The sequence below is a fragment of the Diorhabda sublineata genome, chromosome X (genome assembly GCF_026230105.1).
Source record: "Diorhabda sublineata isolate icDioSubl1.1 chromosome X, icDioSubl1.1, whole genome shotgun sequence".
Classification (NCBI taxonomy): Eukaryota; Metazoa; Arthropoda; class Insecta; order Coleoptera; family Chrysomelidae; genus Diorhabda; species Diorhabda sublineata.
In genome coordinates, this window is record NC_079485.1 from 20,357,476 (window position 1) to 20,368,444 (window position 10,969).

Here is a 10,969-nt window from a genome sequence, read left to right on the forward strand (position 1 = left end):
CGAGTACAAACGAGAGGAAATCAATAGACCACATTTTGATATCAAAAAAAAAGAGAGAAACTAATATATGATGTCTGATCATTTCAGAGGCAAATGTCGATTCACACCACATCCTGGTGCTAACTGAAATGAAACTAATCGTGACAGCAAAGAAAAAACCAGAGCAAATAAAAAGACATGGGACACATAAAAGCCGAAAAATAGTCCACAGGAATTCACCAATAAGTTGGATAGACTTTTGAAGATAACCTGTGAAGACAATTACGTGAACAGGAACTTAGAAAATATAAATAACAGTATTCTTGAGCCATATGGCCCATATTCAAATAAAGAAAACCCAAAAATGTGCCCTAATTACAGACCTGTCCCCCTACTAAATACGGTTTACAAGATTTTCACTTCCATCGTTAAAACAAGATTAAAAAAGTATACGGGAAACAAAATGGTGCTACACACAAGAATATGGCGATAGGGAAATATATATTTGACGGGGTTAACAATGTTAAATATTTAGAAGCAACAGTTAACAACCAAAATGAACGAGGAGAGGAAATCACTCAAACAATCCATGGAGGACACCGACTATACCATAAATTCCAACCTCTAATGAGTTGACACCTTCCAAAGAAACATTATACGAAGAATATATGGACCAAAAAAATTAGATGACGGACAATATAGAATTCTTATGAACACTGAAATTAAAGAAATCTTAAATGAAGATTTATAAAATCGAAGCGAATGAGCTGGCTAGGACACATAAAACGAATGAAAAATAATAGTGAAGTTGAAAAAAAATAAGAATTAGGAAACCGGCCCAGAGGAAGACCAAAAAGCCAATGAAAAAATCAAGTAACAAATGATCTGATTGAAATGGGAGTGTGATATCCAAGACAGGAAAAAATAGCGAAAGTTGCCAAATATTTAATTGAATTTATAAATTAGGGTCAAATTATTGATCAAAGTAAAAAATATACTGAACAACAAAAAAACTAAAAGGGCGCCGCACTTATTAGATCCTGATATTGTGTCATAATGTTATACCAATTAATATTCTCAAGTAATCTTCATGTGAATTGGATAGTGGTTCATTTTGATATTTCTCCAGTCGATGAAAATTATGTATAAGGGCTGAAATCCGGACGACATAGTTATTTGATATGTTAGGGCGTACATTATCGTGCGTGAAAAAGTCATCACCAATAAATGTATTTAAAATATCAATCAGCACTTAACGATCCTCTATCTGTTGGTTCTAATTTCGTGTAACATCTCAGGCATATTCCGCTCCAGAACATAACAGAGCTACCTCCAAATTTTGTCGGTGTTCTTATGTTACATGGAAAATAACACTCGATTCTGTAAACTGATATTTTTGGATCTGGAATTGCATACAGTATCTCGACAAATCCGTGAAAAGTAAGTTATTCTAATAACCTATATGACTTTGGAAATCTTAGAGCCACTGTACATGGTGAATCTTGGGGTAGAAGCAGCCACTCTAACTTTCATTTTAGACTGCCTTATATATTACTTACGGTTTGTGAAGAAAAAGGAAAAAATCAAATGCTGCCGAAAATCAATAATTTGATTTGTTAGACGATACATTTTTGAAAAATATATTCTTTCAAATACATAAAATATTTATGAATCATGCCCAAATACGTGTAAAACCGACCATATTTTTTGCAAATGCTTTAGGTAACTAACGAATTGTTTTCCGATTTCCGCAATGTACGTGATGATTTATGATGGGTATTCTTAAAACAGGAATATAGATATTTACATATGCCATCAGGACTTTTCGAAAACTATAATCGAGGTCTGAATGTTGTTTGAAAACTGATCTAGTTGATCATATATTTTGAACTTCTTTACTCTAGTAGATCGGTGGGTAAATACGATCAGCTGACGGCTTATTTCATTTGTCTATGGTTTATTGAACTTTAAAAGTTATTTATTCCCCTTAAATGGCTGTCTATTATTAATTTTCATGAGCAGCATCATTGATAGGTTACTAAGGTTAGCCGTTTTTATAGTTTTCAGTATAAAAGTAGATTATTAGTGCAAAATCTGTATGAAGGGGTAAATCGTTGTCAACTGATGATAACAATTATTAAACATCTATAATCTATAATCTATTATACAACAAAAAAATCATGAAATAATTAACGCACAAAGAAGTAATAAAAATCCAAAGTCCTTGTAGTCCATATTTTAAATTTGAAATTTCCACCGAAAATTGAACGCGACGTTCGGAAACTGTGATCTAAATTTCCATATGGTGTAGGAACTACAATCAGCTGATAGGTTATAGTTTCCAAAAAGTTCTATAGTGGTTTTATCCATCCATCGTTTATTATATCTCGTTTATGTATGTTTCCTGCTAGACAAGCTTTTATAGTCAATTTGATTGGTGAAAATTAACTGTGAAGAATTATGATTTATAGATAACTGTAATCATATGATTTAATTAAAAAATAAATTACAGTCAAAAACACGCATTTACGAGGGCGGTTAGGGAAAAGTGACACTCTTGGAATCATACAATACTATGACCGAAACGTAAAAACATCTTTGCTTTCTTAAGACCATGTTCCTCGAATGAAGTTCATTGTTTCAACTTGATTTTTTGTTTATAGGATATAATGGTCTACTCAAGTTTCATCTACGACAAAAAATTCACTTCCAAACTTTTGTTTGAACTTTTAATGCGAGCGAGCTTTTCATCAGCTTCAAACAATGGTGTCACCCACCTCACGATCGCTAAGTACAAGTACACGAATTTTAGTAATCACTTTTGAAATAGTTACAGGCAATGACGGTCCTGCACGTTTAGCATCATCCATTCCACCCCCCACAAAAGATACATTATTACCAAATATTCTGTATGGTTCACAAAATAATTTTTAGGAGATACATTCACATTATTACCAAATAATGAATATGCTTTTCAAAATAATGTTTTAAAAAAAGGTTTTATTTGGTTAATAAATATATGTCTATTAATATTTTTTATTATATACATACCGCAATGTTACTAGTAGTCTTTCTTCGGGCGAAACACAATTAAAGAAGTTTGTATCATTTTTTTGAAGCATAGTTAATAAATAATATTAAATAAAATTATCGAGAAATTACATCAATTCATAATGAAAACCCCACACGTTTAGAACATTGACATTAATTATCTCGAAAGTTATTCCATTCTTATATCATATTTATCTTGATTGAGTATAAAAGTGTGTTTTCTTAAACTATATATTTTTTCAATTACAGTAGAGATACAGATGTCATATTGATACGATAACCTTGGAGAAATAAGTTTGAAGTTTATCTAATTTTCATATCTGCCACAACGGATTCGTTCTGAAACTACCATAACCAGGCTTGGCCGATCACAATTTTTAAAACATTTCACTTAACGAAACTTCAAATTTAGTAAAATATGTGTTGTCAGATTTAAGATGGCTCTTGGACTACAACCTTACATTATTTATTAATCAGACCCCACACTTTTGCAATGTATCTATAGTTACTAGCATTTAATTTTTATTTATTTTCAGTTTTTGAATGCCCATAATCACTTTATCGACTAATATTTTGTCTCAAAAACGTATTATTGTTTTTATAATGGTGTAACATTGAAATTAGTACAAAAAATTAACGCATTTCATTCAGTAGTAATGGTTGACCTATGATGTAATGCTTGGTATAGTGTGAATTATTCAACTATTAAATAATCATTTCGAATGAGGTTTTTTACGGAAATCATAGGCGGAGCTCGAATAAAAACGTCGTTTTATTAAATTTCATTCTGGAATAATTTTGAATAATCATATATTGATGTATATTTAACAGAGGTTCTGTTATCTTATGAAGTTATGGACAATGTATAATGAAGAAAGTGAATACAATCTTGTTTATAACTTGCTGTGTGGTGTAGTGATGAGTCTGCACTGTGAAAACAATGATGACACCCAGAAAAGAATCAAGAAAGTAGTGATAGAAGTTTGATAGAACACTGCTAATGACAGTATAGAATGTGTAAAAAATCATAATAAACATATCAATTTCATCAAAGAAAACTATAATCTGCTTTTGGTAATTTGGAATAAATATTGTATAAATTTCAGTATATACCTAATAATTAAATCAGTTTTCTTAGTTGGTTTTTATTATTTTCATTTTATATAATTCAATTCAAGGTATGTATGTTGAAGACTATGTGAAAACTAAAATAGTACTGAACTACTTAATTGTAAATTTGTGAGTACAAAACTGTATTTCACTAATATTTGGATATTAAATGAATAACAATCAATTGGTCCTTGACATGTCCGATTTTATATATATTTTTTTGTAGAATTTTCAATTAGTTTATTCAGAAAATCGATCTACATAATTTTTCAGTTTACGATGGCGTTTCGACTAGATGAATACAGAAACTGAAGTTTGACGTTCTTGTTCTTAAGTGACAATTGTGTGTCAGAGTGCCCCCAACAAACTAATTACAACACCCTATTTTCTATACAAGGTATAGGAAAAAACCTTCAAAATTTCCTTTTTTATTTTTCTTTAAAGTAGAATTTGCACGTTCTTACTTGACCGAAACTCTACCAGACCAAGATTAAATAAGTCGTACTCTGCTAATTGTTAAGGGCGACATTTTTATTTTTCATTCAATTGATTTTTTTCGTGTATCATATAAAAAGAGACATTTGCCGGATAATATCGTAAAATCTAAGCTTGTAAGGATTGATACAACGATGTCTTCTTGCAAACCAATAGAATGTGGGGTGTTTCTTCTAATTATCAACGACATTGCCTATCTAAGCATCAGCATTTAAATAAGTTTTTTTGTGGACGATACTAGTTTCTCTTGGAGAGCAACACTTATGTCACGGCACTTTATAGAACCATAATAGAATACGCTCAACATGTTTTGAAGAAAGATCGAGCCAGATAAGAGAAACATACTGACAAAGATATTGCATAGTCCGAAGCTTCTCACGTATTCGCACAGGATGTTGAATCGGTAAAATTGGCCCCGTATCTTCAAGCCAGTGCTATTTATCATAAAACTAAATTATGCGTCTATAATTTTACATTATACAATTTAGCAACTAAGGAAGTAATGTGTTATTGGTTCGATGAGTCAAATAGCACGCTTGAAGCTTCTGTTTTTGCTTCATGCTTAGTAGACCATCTAGAGAAGATTTTGAGTCAAAAAATTTTTGCCTGTGATTTTATATTCCGATGGCTGTTGTGCTCAAAATCGCAATGTTACGTTAAGCAATGATTTATTACGTTTAGCGTTTGAAAAAAATATTGTGATTACTCAAAAGTACCTGATAAAAGGCCATACCCAAATGGAATGTGATTCCGTACACAGTGCAATAGAGTGTAAATTAAAAGGTAAAGAAATTTACCTTCCACAACAATACATGGCTATAACTAAAACAACTAGAAGTGATCCTATGCCTTACGAAGCTCGTTATTTGGACTATACCTTTTTTACCGACTTTTCGAAAGAATTAATCTATAAATCTATACATCCTGGTAAAAAGACAGGTGACCCAGTCGTCATAGATGTAAGTGTGCTAGAATACAGACCTGATGGCACCATTTGGTATAAAATTGGTTTTGATCACACACCTAATCACACTTTAATCATGGTGCGATTCTAATCTTCTGTGTCTCAACTAAAGTATTGTCATATGAAAAAACCTCGCGGCCTTTTATACAAAATGACACTCGCTAAGTTAATGAATGTTCATTTTTTACACCGTATAACCCAATTGTATATTGTTGGATTATTTCAACTTTTTCTTGGTCGTCAATAAATAGTGGATTATTTAATGACGCAAATACAAGATGATGTAAGTATGTATGTAAATATTGGGGTATCATATACACTGCGATCTAATGGATATGTTGCTGCGATACTGGTTAATCCAATTTTTACAGCTGATTTGTTGATCTCACTCCTTTTAGAAAATCCAACATGTGGGAGATTAAAGCTGCCAGAGATCTTTATCTTCTATACCATACGTTCCTAGGTGTAGTACTTATGAGCTCGGTAGTGTTTAACACTTCGAGAGAATGTGGAAAGAGATTTCGTCCTCGGTACAACTGACAAGTCTAGTCTAGCGGCTTCAGATGTCCATTGAGGTGACAATGCTCCGATAAGACTCCTGGTAGTATTCGTAGATTAATATTACTTATGTTGATATATTCAGCAGATCTTCTCTGATTATAGATTCACAAGAGAGTCTTTGTTTGTCTCAGCCCCTGTAAGTTGTTCTAATAATTGGTTTTGTTCCTATCTACCTTTTTTTCAATGTTTTTTCTATTATCCTGTAGCTGATACCACAGAAAGGTTCAGGTCCAATGAAGGGCTTTCATTTCCCTTCACTCCGATGTGTCCCGGAATCCATCGTAGAATAATTTCATTTTTCTTGCCAAACGATTTGCTTGGCTATCGGACAGAAAGATGATCTCCTGTTTGTGACAGTTCCTCTCTAGGTTGAACTGGACACATTTTTCAATTGCATACACTCTTATCACAGTTCTGTCACTGCTTTAGATCTGTCCATATACTATCTAATGGCATTTCTGTTCATTTCTTGTATGGTGTTTCGATCCCTCTTACTTGTACAGTTTAGTATTGAGGTAAATATTGTCACAAAGCTGAACTTTTTTGATGCATCATCCTGAGGTTGCATCATGTCTCAGGTTGAGTCATTACTTAAAGGCGGATTTTCTTTGAAAGCTGATTCTGAGTACCCTTTTTAATATATCAAAAGGTTTCTTTTTGTTTTTTCTGCAAAATGCCGCTGTATAATCACTACCAGTAACAGCGTGAAAACCCGTCAATGTTTTACATGAATAAAATATATTTTTGGACTTATTCTCTGATTGACCTTCCTTTCACAGCGGTCACTGCTTGGACTATGAACGCATAAGAAAATGTGAAAGAAATTGAGAAGTTTTAATCATCTATTAAAGATGATGAGCAGGAAGAAGTTATCCTAATGTAAGTGAAATTGTAATAATTCACATTTTACGAATTCCCTAATACGTTTGTCAAGTATTACCGAAATAAATCCCAAGCAATTATAGTATAATTAAAAAAAACTGTAGACCTCTGTATGCTAGAGAAAAGATGAGGCCACTTATCGGCAAAGGCTGCAGCATTTAACTAAGTCTAGCAGTTGGTGATGATTTAGAAATAGTTGTGATCCATTCATAGCCTAGCTGTTGCCGAGTATAAAAAACGTCACCACAAATTCATTTGGATTTAATTATTGTTGCCACAAAAAATATGTTTTTAAAATAAATACAACTGTGTGTAAAATTAGAAATAAGTATAACATGCATTAAATACAACACTGAACCGCCACTGTCGAACTAGATCGTTCATTTAATGCAAATAATGGAACGGCTTCTTTGAAATAATCAGTCGGCTTTTTTGATCTGAACGCTTTAAAGACTACATGTTCTTTGGTGATACTTCATTTTATACCGGTGCTAAAACTCGCCCCGGTACATCAGTTTTGTAATCGGAATTCTTTGATACTTTTTACAGTCGTTCACGAAAGAATAGATAAAGTACTACAAATGCATTTCACGAAATTATCAAATTATTTTTATATAATTATATAAAATAATGATAACAGCTTTGCATATAAATCAGCAGTTGCCTAATTCCATATCAGGTTTTCACAATAGACTTGGATTTGAGGTGTTTCAGTGCCTTAAAATTAAAATCAAATCATTACAATGAAGCAAGTTTAGAAAAAGAATGCAGTAAAATAAATACGTTATTTGTTTGAGCAAATTAGCTTTGCACGAGGTTTGGTACTTGTATTTGTAATTGTATTACTGAAAAACTGAAAATATATTCAGTTTACAATTAAAAAATACATTTTAATACTTTTAATCGATTTATGCAGATGGCCTGAATTGTTTGAAAAAATTTCTATTCACAATTTTTATCTGTAGACCTTAGAGAAATACAAACATTAGCAATACACGTTACATCAATAATAAACACACTGTATAAGAGTTAGTATTCTCGGGTTATACATTATAAGCAATTTGAATTATTTTAATTTTTAAGAAATATATCGAAATTCGCGTATGCCAAAAATACTGGCCTACACGATTATGTAACACAATTCGAACATTATTTTTATTTTGTGAATACTTTCCAAATAAGAGAAAAAATATTCATAAAGTCCTAATTCCTAGCAATGTTCTTTTTTGTTCGCAGGTCGTAAATGTTATCGGGGGTTATTAAATTTATAAATAGAAAGATTTTATTGAGTGGATTATTTATTTTCTTTTTAATTACAAAAATGGCAAATGGCGTCCCAGTTTCAAAAATTTTGTGATGAATGTTGAGGTCACAAGAATATGTGGAAAAGGCTTATTTCATGATTTTAGTGTTGTAATCGGAGATCTAGATAAACAGTGACCTTTCCATGTTTGATGTCAGCTGTCATTGATTCAATGGATGAAAGGGGAAAAGGAAGAGGAGAAGTATGTCTTTTAATGATTGCTATTTTTGCATAACAATACCGACGGTGGTTGTGAAAGAAACCAAAATTACAACTTTTAGAAAAAGAAATGCCGCGTTCTCCACATGCTACAATATGCTTATGTGAATGTACTTATATCGGTTTAATGCAGGATCTCGACACCGAGCAATCTCGTTGTGATTATTGAGAAAAACTTAGGAAAATATGCGCCTCCCTCTATTCAAAATAAACTACAACCGTTACAGTGTTGTTAATAGTTAGGAGAAGATTTACGAAATATTGCTCTTTCCTTTGTTTGTGGAATAGTCGTGCAGTAAATGAACACTATGTAAGGCAAATTTGGCCGGAAATGTTCGAACTTCAACCAGATCTCAAAATGTTGTGTATGTACCCAATAAATGTCATTCTACTTTCGCTTCTCATTGAACTAATTAAAAACTTTGTGGAGGCTATGAATAAAGAGGGTGACTAATTTAAATACCGAAGACAAGTATCTCCCCATTTAAGTGACGTCACGTGTTTTTATTCGACCACAAGTTGCGTGGTGATTGAGTTCCTAAGTGCCAGTAGAGCATTTTTGGACAACCATATGGATACAAAAGATAAACTTTCATGAATCGCTTAGCTGCTGGATGTCATTAAAAATTCAATGGTATGGAAGGTTCGACTAAGATATCAGAACAATGGAAATTAAGTACCAAGGGCGATGGGATCCAGTCATGTTGAGCCATTATTGCATAAAAGGAAAAAATATGTTACAATTAAAAATTTTTCATTTTTCATATGTTAGTTTTACATCAATTATACAAATATAGTCGATACACAATGTTGAACAACCTGTAAATAAATATTACATGGTACAAAAGCATGCTATTCGGCTATTCATAAACATAACCTATATTCTACATCGCAGTGATTACAATAGGATAGTACAAATACGTCAAAATATAGATACCTGGTATAATCCCATGATACTCCATTTTATGGGTGTATTAAAAATTGATTCTAAATTTCAAAGGCAGTAAAGGTATTGAAAAAAAACTTACCTACGCCTTTTCAATATCGTTGTTCACATTTAATTTCTCTAGAGCGCCAGTTATGTCAAAACTGTCTACTATCTAAAATAACGTTGTTACTCTTCTTTAAGCAAATTCTAAATCATGTTTTCGGGTTATTTCATGCTTAGTTTTTTATTTGATGCCTACTTTGCAATGCATCTTATTCTCAGGGTAATTACCATCCAAAACCTCATATCCTATTTATATGAATAACCTAAACCGTTTAACAAACATCTCCGAACTAATTCCAGTTTCTTCTTTTTCAGATTAAGATCTGAATTTGGTGCACAAGGTAAGACCAATTTTATGTTATTTGTCAAGCTGATTCTTGTTCTAATCCTAAACAAAAAGTTACTCTTGTTTTATAGATGGGATCATATAGACTTATTTGCTCATGTTTTTATTATATGAAAAATTTTCTTCTCTGAATATGTAAAATTCAAAGTATATGTTCAAGGTAGACATGTGTTACTCTTAGAGGAATCGTGATTATATTATTTGATAATAATGAAAATAAGACTAATAGAAGGCATTCTCAGTTATAGCCTAATCTTATGCAACACAAACACAAATCCATGAATGAACCAAATCGACAAAAACGAATTTTTCTTTTAGATCACCTCCACATGTGTGGTGAAACAATAAATACAGATTATTATTGTAATGTGACAATTAGTGAAAAAGACCTTAATTATATAAGAAACAATTGATATTTCATCAAGATAATACTTCCTCTCGTACAGCTCAGAAAACCATCGTGAAATTGTTGCATTTAAACGAATGAAATAATAATAACAGTTGTGGAAACGTTTTTTGATCTATAAATTAGAATACCACTGGAACCAAAAGCATTGAAGTTTTGGAAAACAAACACACATTTGAAATATTTGCAATAAAAACTTTAATATTACCATGTGCTATGGAACAAATAGAAATGTTCTTAACGTACATATATTTTGTTGATCTCAAAAGTAACTTTCTTTAGTACATTTATCGCAACGTTTGGGATGGATAACTGCCAACTTGACTCTACGTATTTATAGATTCATGCTTAACCGACCTTAATTCTACAGATTCACACGTCTTTTTCCGGAGAATCCATGTCTTTCATTTACATTTCTCAATATTACACTTCAATAGGGTATTTGAATATTCCGAACAATAAAGCATTTAATTCGATATGAATTCATCCCATTTAATATAAATATAAGAACTTTTGGTACTTCATGATGAAAATGTTGGAGGTGCAAACAATTTTTTCCTGCAGCTGTTCTAATAACATTTGAAATGTTTTATACATACAGTGCTGCTCTGAATCGTATACTAACGCAAAGGTGAATCATGTAAAATAAATGCTCGTATGAG

At 31.9% G+C, this 10,969-nt stretch overlaps 1 protein-coding gene across 5 annotated transcripts in view; it reads left to right on the top strand.

Moving 5' to 3' along the window:
- Positions 1-10,969, top strand: part of LOC130450599 (myocyte-specific enhancer factor 2) — a 226,818-nt gene that overhangs the window by 163,749 nt on the left and 52,100 nt on the right. For 4 of the 5 annotated variants that reach the window (XM_056789073.1, XM_056789068.1, XM_056789074.1 and 1 more), the window contains one exon: positions 9,871-9,896. The exons of the other annotated variant lie outside the window; for it this stretch is intronic. The gene's annotated coding sequence lies outside the window, so the exon portion shown is untranslated. The remainder of the gene's footprint in view (positions 1-9,870; positions 9,897-10,969) is intronic. 5 annotated transcript variants of the gene reach the window in all.